Source organism: Dasypus novemcinctus, chromosome 16, assembly GCF_030445035.2.
Source record: "Dasypus novemcinctus isolate mDasNov1 chromosome 16, mDasNov1.1.hap2, whole genome shotgun sequence".
Lineage (NCBI taxonomy): Eukaryota > Metazoa > Chordata > Mammalia > Cingulata > Dasypodidae > Dasypus > Dasypus novemcinctus.
The window spans coordinates 12,882,250-12,902,356 of NC_080688.1; positions in this window are offsets into that span (position 1 = coordinate 12,882,250).

Here is a 20,107-nt window from a genome sequence, read left to right on the forward strand (position 1 = left end):
TATTAAAAAAACTATAATTCATGTTATTAAAAACAGAGGGTGAATACAGTTAGAGTGCTTAAAATGAATTAATTATCTAAAAGAGTTTAGTGAGAAAAATAAAATGGAAATGGCAAACCTACAAATCTATACCATGTTCCCTCATGGAAAGACAAATGACAGAAATTTGAAATGGTTGAAGATTCATCTATCAAATAATGTTGGCATTGGGTTGGTGTATACTCAGGAGAGTTGAATCTCTGGACTGGCCATATGCTACTCTCTGGTTCATTGGTCTTATCCAGGTCAGGTAACAGGAAGGAGAAGATGGCCAACCATCACACCAGGAAACCGAGAGTGCCTGCAACAGCAAGCAGGAGAATCACATCCATATCAACCATGAGGGATCTAAACCACCTCTCAATTTAGAGGTGGAGTGGACATCACAATCCCAGGGTACACAGTACAGAAGAATAAAATATGGATTAGAATGAACTTACTGGTATTCTACTATAGAAATTTTGTGACTAGTAATGAAAGAAATTGTAGCACTGATGTGGAGAAAGTGTCCATAGTAGTTACTGAGAGCAGGGAGAGGGAAGAAGAGATGTGAGGTGGAGGCATTTTGGGGACTTGAAGTTGTTCTAAATGATATTGCAGGGACAGGTGCTGGACATTATATATCCTGCCATAACCCACTGAATGGACTGAGGAAAAGTGTAAACTACAATGTAAACTATTATCCATGCAGTACAGCAGTGCTCCAAAATATATTCACCAAATGAAATGAATGTGTCACAATGATGAAAGAGGTTGTTGAAGTGGGAGGAGTGGGTGTGGGTTGTATGGCAACCTCTTATATTTTTTAATGTAATATTTTTTTGATCTATGTATCTTCAAAAATACAATTAAAATAATTGAATAATTAAATTTTAAAAACCATTGTAATGACAATCCCAATGACTTGTTTTTGAAATTGGAAAAACCTAAAAGATCATTTAGAGTCAAAGATAAATGAAATGTAAAATAAAGTAATGTGTTGAATAGTGTTTATGGCTAGATATTAAAATGAATTAATTACCTACAGAAATCAAAATATCATGTCACAGAATGATGAGATACACAAATAAATATAAACAACCTCAGAAAACAAAACAATTATTGCATGTTCTTCTCAAACAATTTTTTAAATTATTAAAAGTGCAGTTTAATCTAGAGGAGGAGTAATGTATTATTCCATAAGTGGGTTTTAGAAAATTGAACAATAATTAATGTAGTCAAACTGTATTAGTCAGAGTTTTCCAGGAAAATAAAATTGATAAGATAGATATTTACACATATATGCTTATATATTTCTTACATATATATGTAAACATGAAGAGATTTATCACAGGAATTGACTGGCATAATTCTGGCAATTGAGACATCTGAATTGCAAAGAGAAGTATCTAAGCTGGGAACTCAAAGATAACATTGAACTCCCCAGGATATCTTGCTGGCTGAAGTAGAGATAGAAATTATTCCTCACCCTTGCCTCAGAACCCATAGTAACCGCTATAGGCTGGTTGAGCCCTGAATCTCAGCACTGTCAACACCTACTCTCTACTTCATTGGACTTGACCAAGAAAACTACAGAAGTATAATGATGTACAATACCCATCCCAAGAAAGAGGTTAACTACAACTGCAAGAAAGACAGTTCCATTCATCTGCTCCATGGTATCTAAGCCTCCTCTCATCAGAAGCAGAGCTGACACTATCATCCCAAAATCCTCATGATTGAGGAATGAACAAACATAAGGTTGGGATGCAACTATCAACTAAAGTAAACATTATTATTATAACAATGGAAGGACTTACAACATTTTTAAAAAGGCATTGGTAACCAGAGGTTCTGAGGGGTGGTGAGAGAGAAATTTATGTGACATGGGCCATTTTGGGAACATTGGAATGTCTTGCATGACATTGCAATGACAGATACAGGCCATTATACATTTTTTTCAAAATCTATAAAATTTTCAGTGCAAAGTTTAAACTATAATGCAAACTATAGACCATTGTTAGTTGCAAAGCTTCAATATGTGTTTATCAATTGTCACAAATGTACCACACTAATGAAAGATGGTAATGGGGAAACCTAAGTGAAGGGATGCAATGGGGTATATGGGAATCCATCTATATTTTTAATGTAACATTTATGTAATCTAAAGCTTCTTTCAAAATAAAATTTTAAAAAATTAAAAAAAGAAAATTTTCTCCTGAGTGCTGAAATCCGAAAGTCCAGTTGATTGGTATATATTCCTATCATTGCAGAAGATAACCTCCTTTTTTGATTATAAACCTAATAAACCAAAATGCAATCAAATGACTAATGATTTAATTCTATCTATTAAATATCATCACCAGAAAAGTCAGACCAGTGTTTACTCAACTAAACAACAGAATACCACAACATAGCCAAGGACTCTTGAAATAAACCATAACACAAAGTATCAGATTTTTACCACATAACATGTAACAACACATTCTATTTAAAACTGCAGGGAAAGAAAGAAAGGCTAAAATAAACTTTCAGGAGGTAGAATACTTCCTTTTCATATGGTCAAAATCATAATTCATAATGTTAAGAATTTTGAGTTTAACATAAATAAAAGGTCATTGATTACAGAAGTTAAATATACAATGAAAAAACAGAATGAAGAACTACAATCTGGAATGTATGTTAGTTCTACATTCCCTGCCCTCTTCTCACATTCTGAAAGAAGCTGCTCCTGCCTTCTCCTTCTATGGCACCTTTTACTTTTCTCCATTCAATCATTCCCATCAGTAGGAAACAATCTCTTGTGTCTCATGTATTAAAATAAAATATCACCCTGACTCTGTGCTCCTCTAGCTATTGCCCATTCAATTGCTTAGATAAGCTTCTCAAAAGAATTATCCACATTTGCTACCATTATATCTTTATTTTCTACTTGCTCTTCCAACCACTGTAGTCAATCTTTGTGTCCTTAAGCTCCACTGACCTCCACAGTGACAGACACCCTACCTGACCTAACTTACAGAAGTAATTGTCACCGTTGGCTGATTCTTCTTTCTTGAAGCTCTCTTTCCTCTCTGTGAGACACTGTACCCTTCTGTGATCCTCTCCTTAACATTGTTGTGTCTCCTTGTCTGTCTCCTTTGATATCCTCTACTCTTCTACACAAACTCTCAAATTTAAAGAGCTTCAACTTTCTCTGCATAAATCCTTTTTTTTCCCCTAGCTTCTTGATCTCCATAGATGTTCTCAAGCAGTTTTGTTTTAAATGTCTGTTTTTAATAACCTACAAACACATTTCCAGTTATGGCCTCTCCCATAGTTAAAGGACAAATGCATCCTATTGCCTAGTGACAGGTCTATTAATTTGAATAATAGGTAGCTCAATTTGTACTTGTCAAAACCAAAACGCTTAATAAATACTGGTTCACAATAGATTACTGTTATAGTCTTCCCTATGTTAATAAAATTACCATTATCTTCACTATCTTCACTATCTAGGGGTACTTTTTAAAAAAGATTTATTTATTTATTTATTTTTCTCCCCTTCTCCCCCGACCCCGGTTGTCTGTTCTCTGTGTCTATTTGCTGCGTCATCTTCTTTGTCAGCTTCTGTTGTTGTCAGCAGCATGGGAATCTGTGTTTCTTTTTGTTGTGTCATCTTGTTATGTCATCTCTCTGTGTGTGCAATGCCATTCCTGGGCAGGCTACACTTTCTTTCACACTGGGCAGCTCTCCTTAGGGGGCACACTCCTTGTGCATGGGGCTCCCCTACGCAGGGGACACCCCTGCATGGCAGGGCACTCCTTGTGTGCGTCAGCACTGTGCATGGGCCAACTCCACACTGGTCAAGGAGGCCCAGGGTTTGAACCAAGGACCTCCCATGTGGCAGACAGATGCCCTAACCATTGGGCCAAGTCTGCCACCTAGGGGTAATTTTTAATGCATTCTGTATCTAAATCCCCATTTACAGGCTATCCAAAAGTGTTCTTTCACTCCACTGTCAAAATATACTCCAATTATAAGCCTTTCTCCTCATATATTTTCCCATCTAAGATACCATCCTTTATTTCCAGTCTTATATCATTGGGTCCTAACTGGCTTTCCTGCTTTCATTCATGTCATTTACTATTTATTCTTTGCAAGTCTGAGTGAGGTTTAAATAGATAGCCTTATCATTTCATGACTCTTCCTAAAGCTACAGTCTTTCCCGTATGCTTAGAAGAAATCCACTCTTCATTCTCATTTGATAGACTTCTCAACAGGTTGCATACTATATTTCTGAGAAATATACCTACAGGTTTTGACCATAAACCAGCAACAAATCTTATCCATTTTTTTCTCCTGATTATGTTCTTGTGGTTTTCATTGTGGTCATCTAATGTATTTGAATTGATCTTTGTTTCATTATTGAATAGATTTTTGTTTCAATATTGATCTATTTAGATTCACCAATTCAAGTGAATTTTAGTGATATGATTCTAAGTATGTACTGTGCAATAATTTAATACCGGGGTGGGGGGGTCGGGGATCATTATTGCTTTGTTCAACAGAAATCATAATGAAATACCTAATCAAGCCATTTAAATTTGGACGGCTATCCAGGCATTTGCAGAGAGTCAGGCATAAAATGATGGAGATTGCTGGTGGCCTGAAAGGTAGTCCTGATTATTTTTCATTTTTCCCTCTTTCTACTTTTTCCTTTCTACCTTCTCCTGTTTTGTCATCATCTCTTTCTTCTCTTCTCATTTCTGTCATTTTTTTTAATTTTTGTTTCTTTTTCCATCTTTTAAATTTTATTCCTTTTTAAATTTTTATTTTCCCTATTTTATTTATTTCTCTTCTTTATATTTTTATTCCTTCTATCTTTTTTCTTTCTTCTCTTCTTATTTTTTACTTTATTATGTATTAATATTGTTTTTCAACTGAATAGAGGCAACTACAAAGGTATAGAATAAATGGAACCAAGGGTCAAAGAGACCTTTAACAGAAAGCCCAATAAAAATAAAATGCTAGACTAGAAAGATATGCTAAACAACTGAATAAATCCATCAAGGTAAAGAGCTGTGTAGACAGCAGTAGAAAATATTGCAAGCCATACCAAAAACTAGGAAACCATGGCCCAGTAATGAACAAACTAAAAAGCTGGAGGAGACACTGAACATGGAAGAACTAATCAAGGATGTCCAAACAAATGCCTTTAATCACCTAAATGAAATGAATTAGGAGATAAAGGATGTTAGGAAAACACTGGGGTAACATACAGAAGAAATCATAAACACACATAAAAGGATAATATATCCTATGGTAATGAGAGACACAATGGAAGAAATTAAAAATATACTAGAAGTCAAATGCCCATCAACAGATGAATGGATCAGCAGAATGTGGTATACATACAATGGACTATTACTCAGCTATAAGAAGAAATGAAGTATCCAAACAAACAACAGCATGGATGAATCTAGAAAAACTTACTTCAAGTGAAGTAAGCCAGACATTAAAGGATAAATATTGTATGAACTCACTGAAATGACCTAAACATACCGAGCAGACTCATAATCTAAAGTCTAGAAGATATATTATCAGGAGAAAGACAGGGAGTAGAGTATTGTAACCCAATGCTTAGTATGGGTAAAACCCATGATAAGGTGGAAGGAGGTGTTTTAGCAGTGGATGGGGTGATGGTGGAGAAGGGATGTGACTGGGTTCATGATACTGGAATGAAAGTGTGGGCATGTGAGGGGATTGGGTTGTACTATCCATGGAAATGGAGTGAGGGCTGGAGGAAGAAACAGGTGAACTCTGGGGATTTGTACTTATATGGTTGACACGATTGTGGAAATGTTCTTCAGGAACATATGGCAAGGTAGGGCAACTGGGGAAGTGCATCAGTGGTGGAGTGATATATGAGAAGTGGTGCACCTGAAGGATTTCTATGAAACATGAATATGTTCATCTTGTCATAGGGTGTAGTCTCAGGAGTTAGATAAACAACAAAATATTATGCTCCAAACCTGGGAGTACTGCTCCATTCTCGAAAAGAAGGGCAAGAATCTTGATTATATAGGCAGTGCCTAAAAAAAGAAAACACACAAGTATATCAAGTCCTCAATATTACTGCAAGTAACTATGAACATTAGTCATAGAAAATTGAGACAGGGGTTGCCATAGGTTTGGTGAGGAGGGGTAGAGAAGAAAGGGTGGAACTTAGGAAAATTATGGGGCATTGGAATTGTTTTGCATGATTAATATTGATGGATACAGACCATTATGCATTTTACCAGAATCTATGAAAGTGTACAGTGCAAAATTCAAACAATAATGTAAATCATTAACCATGATTAATAATTATGCTTCAATACTTGCTCATCAGTTGTAACAAATGTAACCATATCATGTCAGATATTATTGACAAGGGAGGATGTGAGTGGGAGTAAGAGGATATATGAGAAGCCACTATATTTTCTATGTAGCTTTTCTGTAAAGCTTCTTGGAAGATAATGTGAAAGAACAAAAAGACATTGTGGAAACATATAGAGGAAACTGTCAATACGTGTAAAAGATAACAGATCTTACCATGATGAAAGATGCAAAAATTATTAATTTTAAAATTTTTAAAATTTAATTTTTTGATTTGTTTTTGTAGAGGTTCTAGGTTGCAGAAAGGTTGAAACTATGGCAGTGGAGGATTACTGCTGTGGGATGTCAGGGGCAGGAGGATTTGTGGGGAGCTGTGCACATGTAGCAGACCTCTATGAGTATAAATTTGTTCATGTTATCAGGGGTTGTTTATTCAGTGTGTGGAGACCTACACTACAATTGACAGAATTTTGATTTCCAATCATTGGAATCCTGCTAAATTCTATAATATAGTGGAAAGAACCTGTAGAGTTCATGGACGGTGCCTAGAAAAGGAAGACAGACCAACGCACCAAATGATTGTAATTGATGTTTGTACTTATGAGCCTTATTCTTTTGAAATTGAAATTTAGACTGGTAATATATATTGCCTAAGTGTTACCTACTGAAAACCTTCTTGCTGCACAAATGTAGCTTCTCTCTAAGCTAATCTCAGCCTATAAACTCAATACCTTCACCCTGGGGTGGGACACAACTCTCAATGATGAATCTCCCTGGTACCAAATACCAAGAGTCAACTAGCAAACCATTTGGAAAAAGATCTAGAAAAAAGGCGGAGATATTAAATACAAATGAATTTCTATGGCTAAGAGATTTCAAAGTGAGTCAGGAGGTAATTCCAGAAATTACACTTATACATGACTCAGGAGGATCTCACTGACTGCCAGAGTAAACAGGGATGCTACTGAGGGCCCTAGAGACATCTAGACACTATAGGAAGGGCAGACAACCCAAGGAAATTAGCACTCCATCAGTGGAACTTACCTTGAGATATATGACAACCTGTCTCCCCATTGTATCAGATGTAGATTCATTTACAATTTCCCTATATATGACTCCTTTGGTCCTTTAATTGGAACATAAAATTAGCACATTACCCATTAAATGTATGTCCCAGATCTTTAAATCTTTTGACTATTTATATGCATTGTCACAGCCAAAACCTACTCTTCAGTTCTTCAGATTCAGCAAGGACAAATTACAAAAGCAAGTTGATGGACAACTTACATTCCAAACAACTGAACATACCTACAACTACAGGCAAGACTGTCCCATCCATCTGCCCCTTTGGATCTAAGCTCCCTCTCAATCAAAAGCAGAATAGCTATTACCATCACAAAATCCTTAATTTTGATTAAAGAAAATAAGGTGGGAATGCATATATGGACTAAAGTTGTTTTATTGTTTTTCTAGTAGTGGAAGAACTTGTAACAATGATGTTATGGCAGTATTCACTAGACGTTCTGAGGGGAGGGAGAGGAAGAATAGGTGTAAAATGGGACATTTTTTGACCTTTAGAATTGTGCATATTAATAATATTGCAATGACAGGTATAGGCCATTATACATTTTGTCAAATCCTATAAAATTGGTACAAAGATACACCATAGTGTAAATTATAGGCCATTGTTAGTAACAATCCTTCAATATGTCTTTAACATTTGTAACAAATGTACCACACTAATGAAAGAAGTTAGTGGGATGAGTTTGTGAGTGGGAGAGGGTGAGTTATAATGTTATATTTTCTATGTAACATTTATGTAATTTAAAACTTCTTTAAAAGTAAGGGAAAATACTCTAGAAACAAATAACAGCTGATGTGAACAAGCAGAGGAAAGAATTCACAGGATCAAATATAGAAAATCTGAAATCACAAAGACAGAAGAAAAGATAAGCAAAAATATGGAAAAAATTCAACAGAGGCTCAGGAAATTGAAAGACATGAAACATACAAATATAGGCATTATGATTGTCCCAGACTGGGAAAAAATAGAAGGGAAAAGGGTCAGAGGGAGTGTTTAAGAAATAATGGTTGAAAATTTCCAAAATTTTATGAGGGATATGGATGGACATATCCAGGAGCTTCAGACTACAAGCATAATAAATCCTCTCATAGCAACTAATAAGATACTTATTAGATTGTCCAATGCTCAAAACAAAAATAATCCTGAAAGTTGGAAGAGAAAAGAGTTCAGTCACATATTAGTCACATATAAGGGAAGCTTGAAATGATTAAGCACTGATTTCTCATCTGAAATGATGGAGACAAGAAGGCACTGATATGATATAGTTGAGTTGCTGGGGAAAAAAAATGACTGCCAGAAAATAATTCTGTATCCAGCAAAATTGTCATTCTGAAAACAAAGGAGAATATAAAATATTCACAGATAAGGAAAAATTGAAAGAATTTCTCAATAAGACTCTTATCCTTCAAAAAATAATAAAGATTGAAAGGAGAAAAACAAGAAAGAGAGGGTTGGCAGAGAATGTAGAAATGTAGATTATTATTAAGATTAACTGAAAGGATGAAAAGAGAAGTAAAAATTAAATATGATGTATATGTCTAAAGAAAAACATCTGAAATAATGTTATGCCTTTGCAGGAATAACATTGAATGTTAATGGATTAAGGTCTAATCAAGACACAAATAGGCAGAATCAATAAAATATAACCCACCTATATGTTCTCTACTGAATATGCATCTTAGGTTCAGGGACACAAGTAGGATGCAAGTGAAAGATAGGAAAGTGATTTTACATGCAAACAGTAGCCAAGAAAAGTCAGGAGTAGCTATAGTAATATAGAACAAATTATAACTTAAAGGCAAATCACTTGTAGAGACAAAGAAGGATACCATACATTAATGAAAGTGACAATCTACCAGAAAGAAAGGGCAATCATATATTTATGCACCTAACAAAATACATGAGGCAAATAGTCACAAATAAAGGGAGAAATATACATTTCTACAATCATATTGGGGGCTTAAACATACCACTATCACCATTTGACAGAACATCTCAACAAAGGTTAATAAAGAATCAGAGATCTTGAGTAATATGTTAGAGGAACTTTGCCAAATGGATGTATACAGAACATTACACCCCCCAAAACAACAGGAAATATATTTTTCTTGAATGCTCAATGATCATCCTCCAGGATAGATAACATGCTAGGTCACAGAACAAGTCTCAAAAAATTTAGGAAGTTTGAAATTATACAAAACAATTTCATTGACTGAAACAGAAAGAAGTTGGAAATTAATATGAGGTGGAGAAAGTGCATAGGTGCAAATATATGGAAGTTAAACAGCATACTCAAACAATTGGTAGTCAAGGAGGAAATTGCAAGAGAATTCAGTATCTACCAATTCTGCCGTTGCTTTTTTCCTATTTCATTTTTTTCAGCATCTACCATGGAGTGAAAATGAAAAACATTTCAAGATTTATGATAAGCTGTGATAGAGTGCTGAGAGAGAAATTTGTAGGCCTTCATAAAAAAGAAGGAGCTAAAATCAAAGGACTGAGTGCACACCTAAGAGAATTAGAGAAAAAGAAACTAATCCCAAAAGATGGAGCAGAAATGAATACTTTAGAGCAAAATTTGAAAAAAAGTACTTTAGAAAGAAATAACAAAACCAAAAGCTGATTCTTTGAGAATATTAATAAAACTTGCAAGAATATTAATAAAGCTTACAAGCTAGACTAGTAAACAAAAGGAAAGAAATTTCAAATAAATACACTCAGAAATGAGGAGAGGATGTCACCACTAACCCCACAGAATTAAAAGAGTATCATAAGTGGATATTTTGAAAAATTGTATGCCAGCATGTTGGGTAATTTAGATGAAATGAATAAATTTCTAGAAACAAATAAGCAACCTACACTGATGAAGGAAGAAATAGAACTCAACAGACCAACTACCAGTAGTGAGATTCAACATCAAAAATCTCCTAGACCAAGAAAAACCCAGGACCAAATGACTTCACAGGTTAATTATACCAAATACTCTAGAAATAAATAATAACAAACCAGATTGAGCAATTCCAAAAAATTGAAGAGGGAACATTACATAACTCATTCTATTATGCCAATATCACCCTAATAACAAAGCCACATAAAGTTGCTACAAGATAGGAAAATTACACAATTCTTGTAATGAACTTAGAGACAAAAATCCTCAACAAAATAGTTGAATCCAACAATGCATCAAATGAATTATACACTATGATTAAATGGGTTTATCCCAGGTATACAAGGATGGTTCCAAATAAGAAAATAAATCTATATAATACACCACATTAACAGGTGGAAGGGGAAAATCACATGATCATCTCTATAGAATCATAAAAGTCATTCAACACATACAGCAATTCTATTGATTAAAAACACTTTGCAAGATAATAATAAAAGGAAATTTCCTCAACATGAAAGAGAGTGCATATGAAAATCCCATGACTAACATAATCTGCAAAGATGAAAAGCTAAAGGAATTCCCTCTAAGATCTGGAGAAATAGAAGGATTCACAAAGTTACCACTTATTCAACATTGTATTAGAGCTTTTGTTGAAACATTTGGGTGAGAAAAAGAAATAAAAGGAACCCAAATTAGAAAAGAAAGACTTAAAATTTCACTATTTTCAGGTGACAAGATCCTATATGTGGAAAATCCCCCAAAATCTACAACAAAGCTAAAAGAGCTGATAATCAAGTTCAGTAATATTGTGGAATATAAAATCAACATACAAAAATAGTAGAATTTCTGAACAATTATCAGTAATCTGAAAGGAAGTCAAGAAAAAACTCTATTTACAATAACAACTAAATGAATTAAATATCTAAGGATAAACTCACCTAAGTTTCCAAAATACTTGTACACAGTAAAATACAAAACATTCCTGAAAAATAAGAAAGAAGACCTAAATAAATGGGAAAATATTCCCATTATTAAATGTCAATTCTACCCAGATGATTTACCAATTAAACACATCTCAATGAAAGATCTATTAGCATTATTTTAAATGGGAAAAAAACAATCATAAAATTTATTTGGAAGAGTAAGGACTCTGATAAGCCAAAAATATCTTTAAAAAGAAAAATAAAATTTCAGTAACCCTGCTACTGATTTTAAAGTCTAGTAAAATATTACATGAGTCAAGCTGCATGGTATTGTCAAAAGTAGGGGCATACTGACAAATGGAACCAAATTAAGATTTCAAAACTAGTCCTGCACATATAAATCCAGCTTAAATTTTGCAAGGCCACCCAGCCCACTTAACAGGGTTAAATATTCTCTTCAACAAAGAGTGCTGGGAGAACTGGATATTCATGTCCAAAAGAATGAAAGAAGATCACCAGCTCACACCCTACATAAAATAATTAACTCAAGATGGGTTAACCTAAATATAAGAGATAAGATAATAAAGATGATAGAGGCTTATGTAGGAAAGCATCTATGAGATCTTACAGCAAGAATGGTTTAATGAAATTTACACCCAAAGCACAAGCCATGAAAATAAAAATAGAAAAATAGGATCTCCTCTAAATTATAAATGCCTGCATTTCAAAGGTATTTTTCAAGAAAGTGAAAAAGGCAGCCTTATCAATATGGGAAATATTTGGGAAACACTTATCCAATAAAGGTCAAATATCTAGCATGTAAAAAGAAATTTTATATCTCAAAAATTAAGAGAAACAACCCTTTTTAAAAATGGGCAATAGATTTGAACAGACCTTTTCAAAGTAGAATTACAAATGGCTAAAAGGCTCATGAATGCTCAACATAACTATTAGGGATTACAATAAGATGTCATCTTGCATCTATTAAACTGGATTCTATATAAAAAACATAACTGCATGTTCTTGGAAAGAACATGGAGGAAGGGGGGCACTCTGCTGCTGGTGTGAATGCAGAAAAGTGCAACCACTGTGGAATATGGATTGACAGTTCCTTAGGAAGCTAAGTATAAAATTACCATATGATCTGGCAATAACTGCTAGGAATTTACCTATGAAGAGACATGAACAGATATATGCATACCAATGTCCATAATGGCATTATTCACAATTGACCAATGTTGGAAGCAACACAAATATTCACAAACTCGTGAATGGATAAACAATGGTATATACAGAGATATAATATAATGGAATGTCTATAATGGAATGTGATATATATGTGTGTGTGTATATATATACATATATATAGTGGAATATTATTCAGCATAATAAGGAATGAAGTATTGCATATGTGACAACATGGATGAAACTCCAATACTTTATGTTGAGTGAAATAAACCAGGCACTAAATGACAAATAGTGCATGACCTCACTGATATGAACTAAGAATATTGAGCATACTCACAGAGGTAGTGTCTGGAAGAGAGGATTATAGGTGATAGAAAATTCATAAAGAGTGGTGAGCTGATATTCAGTCTGGGCAGAAACTATGATAAGGTCAATTGTGACAGTTTGGCAGTGTATGAAGGTGATAGTGGTGCAGTATTTTGTCATATGTGTGGTTGATGGTGCTGGACTGTTAGTGTGAGTGGGGTTGGAGGGTTGGACCATCCATGGAGTTAGTGGGAGTGCTGACAGATGGAAAAGGTGAATGTGTGGCCCAGTGAACTCATTAAATCCACAGCGAACTCAAGATAGTGGCTGAGAAAACAATGTGAGAATGTCCACTGTGGTTTATGGCAGAAGAGAGTCACTGTTGTAAGGTGTCAGTGGTGGGGAGATGTGTGGGAAGAGGTGCACCAGGGGCATGCCTCTGTGAGACATGAATGTGTTCATGTTGTCATAGTGTATTTTCTCAGTGGGTGAAGACTTAGACAAAAGCTAACAAAATATTAAACTCCCCATCCTGAGGAGGCCTGCTACTTTCTCAAAGTAGCTAAAATCTCTGGAGAATATAGTAAGTACCTAATAAAAGAAAACAGAACAATACTCAAGACTTCAAATATTAATGCTTGAGCTAATGAACCTTATTCCTGTAAAATTGAAACATAGTCTAATAATAACTAATTCCAAGAGTTACCTGCTGAAAACCTACATGCTACTCAAATGTAGCCTCTCTCTAAGACAAACTTTGCAAATAAACTCACTGCCTTCCCACTGTGACATGAACATGACTCCCAGGGATAAACATATCTGGCATGGAGGGATTACTACCAAGCACCAATCAAAGATGGATTTGGAAAGACTTTGACCAAAAGAGGGAAACATTACATACAAAAGAACTTACATGGTTAAGAGATTTCAAAGTGAGTTGGGAGGTTATTTAAGAGGCTATGCTTATGCAGGTTTCAGGTAGAGCTCAGTAAATTCCACATTAAATGAAGCCTGAAATGTGGTCCTGAGGGCTCGGTAGGCAAGGCTAAAAACTTCATTGAATCCGCAGCACATAGGCAGGCCTTATCTTGGAATATATGATGATTTATTTCCCCACTATAAAAGAGTAAGACTCATTTATAATTTTCCCACTCACAATTCCTCTATACCTTTTATTTGAAACTATAATTGGAACTATGCCCGTTAAACATAGGTCTCAGAGATAAATCTTCCGACTGTTCATATGACAATTGAGCCCCATTCTCTTTTGATTTGCAGAGCTCAAGTTCTTAAGATTCACTCAAGACAGCCAACAAAATGATGATGGACAACCACCATGACAAAAATCAAAGATTGTCTACAACTACATGCAAAACAATTCCTTCCATATGCCCTTTCAATTTAAAGTACAGTGGACATTATCCAAAATTCCTCAAGAATGAGGAATGAACAAAAATTAGGGAAGTGGAATGCAACCATGGACCAAAGTAGATTTATTGTTATTGTAATTATTAGTGTGTGGTAATGGAATATCTTGTAACATTGATATAAATATAGTGGTCTCCAGAGGTTCTGAGAGGAGGGAGAGGGAAGAAGCACTAAAACACAGGGCATTTTTAGGGCATTGGAACTGATCTGTATAATACTGCAGTGATGTACAAAGACCATTATACACTTGTCAGAGCATATTAAACTATGGCACAAAGTCTAAACCATAATGTAAAGTGTAACATTGGCTCAATATTGGTTTATAAATTGAACAAAAGTATGACACTAATGTAAGATGCTGTGGATAAGGGAAAATGCAGAAGGGGAAGAGGTGGGCTATATGGTACTCCCTTATACTTTTTTTAGGAAATCAACTTTATCGATACTTATTAATAAAGCATAAATATATCCAAAGTGTACAATCAATGGTATTCAGTATAATCACATAGTTATGCATTCATCATTCCAATCACATCAACAGCAAACTCATTAGTCTTGTAATAACAATACAATAAAACAAAAACAAAACAAAATTCATCACCTCTCAATCTCTCTATATTTACCCTGCCCTCTAATAACTGCAATTGTTTCCTTCTCTCTACTTTAATTTTATTTAGATTTTATAAAAATAGCCATATATATGTTATAACACATGTATTCATATTTTACATAAGGTTTCATTATGTTATATAGCCCCATGTTATGTTTTTTAGCTTTCCTTGTAGTAATATAAATGTTCTTATGCTTTCCTTTTCAACCACTGTACTACCCATATTATTTCTCTGTTAGTCAGAAACAGCATTATATGCTATCAGGATTTCCAGGAATTTCCAAAGATTTACTAAATGCCTTTTAGACAATTCTGCACAAATTAACCATCAGCTCTCAATTCTCTGCCATCATTGCTATTTTTTAATGGCCTATATTCTTTGTTTTTGTTTTTATTTATTTTTTTAATGTTACATTAAAAAAATATGAGGTCCCCATAAACCTCCCACCCCCCTCACCCCACTCCACCCCACATAATAACCTCCTCCCTCATCATGAGACATTCATTGCACTTGGTGAATACATCTCCAAGTGAGCACCACTGCACTTCATGGTCAATGGTCCACACCATAGCCCACAGTCTTAACTGTTCCTGCAGCACCACTCAGGACAATTCCAACGTCTGAAAATGCCCCCGCATCACATTTCTTCCTCCCACTCCCTACCCACAGCAGCCACTAGGGCTACTTTCTCCACACCAATGTCATATTTTCTTCAATCGCTAATCACAATAGTTCATGAATAGAATATCAGTAAGTCCATTCTAATACATACTCTATTCCTCCATCCTGTGGCCCTTAAAATGTTTGTGTCCATCCCACATCTATATCAAGATGGAGCCTAGATTCCACATGGATGCTGGATGCAATTCTCCTGCTTTCAATTGTAGGCACTCTTGGCTCCCTGGTGTGGTGGTTGAACTTCTTCACCTCCATGTTAGCTAAGTGGGGTAAGTCCTATAAACCAGAGTGTAGGAGTTGCAAGTCTGTTGAGGCTCAGGTCCTGGCTATCACATGGTCAGTCCAGAGATTAAGGTCCCCTGGGTATACACTAAACCCCAGCACCAACTAAAGATCTGGTCAAAGTAACAGGAGAGGCTTGTGGACAAAGATCACATCTGAGTTGAGTTCCATCACACAGAAACACAAACTCCAAAGTAGGGCCAAGTGACATGGCACTGAACTCCATCGCCATGACCATAGAAACTATGGGTCTCTGTAGCCCTCAGAAGAACCAATACCTGGGGTTGTATCTGGTTTATCTGTCTCTGAGACTCTGCTCAGATGTGTATAAGGGCAACCCCTCTGACAAGCTCCCGACTCTTTTTGGAGACTCAGCCATATGAACTCATTTGACCTTTTGACTTCCCCCCTTTATTCAGGTCAAAAAGCTTTTTTAACTCCTGGTATTATATGTAGACTGATATATTCTGCTGGTCCGAGTTGACCCTTTTATTCAAGGTGATTTTCTAGTTACATCATCAGCTGGTACTTGGTAGTAATCCTTTGGTGCCAGGGAGGCTCATCCCTGGGAGTCATGTCCCATGCTGGGGGAAAGGCAACACATTTACATGCTGTGTTTGGCTCCAAGGCTGGTCACATTTGAGCAACATAGAGACTCTCAGGAGGTAACTCTTAGGCACCCTGCAGCTCTAGGCCTTGTTCTTATTTCAGGTGCACAGGCTTACAAGCATAGTCATTAATATCAAGGGCTCATTGTTGGACCTTCCTTCTTCTTGGTCTTTGCCATTGCACTTGGGGGATTGTTGCTGTTCCTTTACAAACTGTGATAGAGCTCTCCTGGCTAGGAACTCAGCACTCCCTCAGTTGTTGTTTATAATTGTAACCACTATGAAAATATCAAAACATTTTTATGTACCCTGGATATATACCCTGGAAAACTCCCTGCCAAACACATGTCCCCTGTCAGTAACATTCCACACCAGTGTTCCTCCCCTGCCATTGATGAACCTCTCTGTGATCCAAAACTTCTTCAAAAATGAAGTCAAATATATTGCCAGGTTCCATTTAATAGTAAAATGGAACATAGTGATGAGTTTAAAGGTTAGATATAGAATACATATTAATTTAGAAAAATTAAGGTCAAAATAAATTGGGATATCAAAAAATTTAAAAATGCAAAAACTTTCTTTTTGATGATTTGCCTTTGATCATTGCAATGAGTGTTGCCCTATATGCAAATTGGCAAGGTAACTTCTTCTGTCTTTTCCTCAATGTCTACATCCTTTCTTTTTCTTTTTTTCCCCTAATTATTAAGCTTATCTTCACAAAAATTTTAGATCACAGTAATTCATATATACAACATACAGTGCTCCCACATATCCAACATAAAACCCTTATCCCTTCCACAGCAATAATCTTTTTACATGTTCATACTATATTTACTGAAACCAATATACAGATATTTAGACAATAGCTTTCAAACAAGGTAACACTTGAGTTTATATTGTGGTTTATATTTTAGACTATACAATTTTCTAAATTTTTAGTTATCTTATGTTTTACATTATGATTTACATTTTAGCCTATCAGCCAGCCCCTATACATTTTTGGTGTAATTTTTTTTTTAAATTCTTACTGGCATGCTTTATTTTTTTTTATTGACTTTGTAATAATACTACATTAAAAAATATATATATATGAGGTCCCATTCAAACACACCACCCCCACCCCACCTCTCCTCCCCCCAGCAACACTCATTCCCATCATCATGACACATCCATTGCACTTGGTAAGCACATCCCTGGGCACCTCTGCACCTCATGGTCAATGGTCCACATCATGGCCCATACTCTCCCCCATTCCATCCAGTGGGCCCTGTGAGGATTTACAATGTCCAGTGACTGCCCCTGAAGCACCATCCAGGGCAGCTCCATGTCCCAAAGATGCCTCCACTTCTCATCTCCTCCCGCCTTTCCCCATACACATCAGCCACCATGTCCACTTTTCCCAATCCAATGCCACCTTTTCTATGTGGACACTGGATTGGTTCTGTCCATTGCACTTCTGTGTCAAGAGGAGGCTCAGATTCCACATGGATACTGGATGCAATCCTCCCACTTTCAGTTGTAATCACTCTAGGCTCCATGGTGTGGTGGTTGTCCCTCTTCAACTCCATCTTAGCTGAGTGTGGTGAGTCCAATGAATCAGACTGTAGGTGCTGGAGTCTGCTGAGGCTCAGGACCTGGCCATCACACTGTCAGGCCAGAGATTCAAATCCCCCAAATATATCCCAAACCCCAACACCAACTGCACCTCCAGCACATTAGCATGAAAGTCCCATGAAGAGAGATCCCATCTGAGTCCAGATTCATCACACATAAACACCATTTCAAAAGAGGGGCCATCTGACCTGGTAGTTAACCCCATCGGCCATGACCATAACTCCCACGGGTCTCTTTAGCCCTCAAAGGAACCTATACCTGGGGGTTGTATCTGCTCTATCTGTCTCTCAGACCCCGCTCAGTTGTGCACAAGGGCAATCCTTCTGACAGCCTCCAAACTCTTTTTTAGAGACTTGTAGCCATATAAATTCATTTCTCCTTTCCATTTCCCCCTTACATTAGGTCAAACAGCATTTTAAAGTCATGTTATTTTATGTAGACAGGGATATTCTGCTGATCCGCATTGAACCTTCCATATAAGGTCATTTTCCAGTTGCATCATCAGTTGGTAGTTGATAGTGGTCCCTCGGTGCCAGGGAAGCTCATCCCTGGGTGTCATGTCCCACGCTGGGGGGAAGGCATTGCTTTTAGATGCTGAGTTAGGCTTCGAGACTGGCCACATTTGAGTAACATGAAGGCTGACAGGAGGAAATTCCCAGGCACAATGCTGCTCTAGGCCTTGTTCTTATTTCAGACCCATCAGCTCACAAGCTTAGTCATTAGCGTCAGGGGCTCACTTTTGAACCCCCACTCCGTCCCGGTCCCCGCCGCTGCACCTGGGAGACTGTTGCTGCTCCCCTAAGGACCACGACAGAGCACCACTGGCCAGGAACCCAGTCCCCCCCCTGCTGTGGTTTTGAATTGTTGCCACTATGAGTATATCCAAACATTACCATGCACCCTGGACATATGTTCTGTATAGCTCCCTGTCAGCCATATATCACCTGTCAATGGTATCCCATACCAGTATCCCTCCATTGCCATTGTTGAACCACTCTGTGATCCAGAACTCCCTGAAATTTGAAGCCCAATATAATGTCAGGGTCCCTTACTACGAAATGGCATATAGTGATGGGTTTAAAGGTTAGATAAAGAATACGTGTTGACTTGGAAAAAATTCTACATCCTATCTTTTTCTTTTCTTTTTTTTTTTTTTTTTCCCCCTCATTATTGAGCTTCTCTTCACAGGAGTCCTAGACCACAGCAATGCATATATATAATATACAGCACTCCCATACATCCACCACAAAACCTTTTCCCTTCCACAGCGATACTCTTACACCCTATTCACATCATATTTACTTAACATAATGTACAGAGTCTGAGACAATAGCTTTCAGACAAGGTGACATCTGTGCTTACATTATGGTGCATACTTTAGGATACACAGTTTTTTACATTCTTAGTTATCCTATGTTTTACATTATGGTTTACATTATCAGTCTGCCATCTCCTATATGTTATGGTGTAATATTACATGTTTTATATCCATCCTTGCGTACTCTCACGAAACTCCTCTCTTACCCCCCATTTACCTTGGTTCCACACAATTAACGTCCATTTTCCCTTCCACCTTGGTGCCCACAGTGACAGCCAACCTCCGTTTCCTGAGGAAGCACTTCCAGAGATAGATGGAATAGTGTTCAGGGCCTAACTTGCTCAACTGCCCCAATGCCCTGGGAGCCACCCTTTCTCTTGAGGTATACAGTTCCCTCTATTTGATGGCATTAGTCCTCCCCAGGATGTGGGTCCACCCCCACTCTCACTACTTGGGTTTCTACCCCATGGTGTCACCCACTCTGGCAGAATGAGCATTTAGACATTCCCCAGCAGCCCGTCCTGCATCAGACCCTCCCTCTGAGCATTCTAAACAGGTAACCCTCTTTATTATATTTTGATATGATTTTCTCGGCATTTTACTCTGCACCAACACCTGACCCTCTCCTGTGTTCATATGCTACCCCTCCCTCCCCCCACTTTTGGGCAATGTTACCCATCCGCCCCTCCCCAGCCACCCTCAAACCCGCAAAGCCCCAACCAAAGGCAACACCTTGCCCCCCTTTTATCTCTTTGTGTTCATACTTACCACCATCTTGTCTTAAAATCCACCCCTGCAG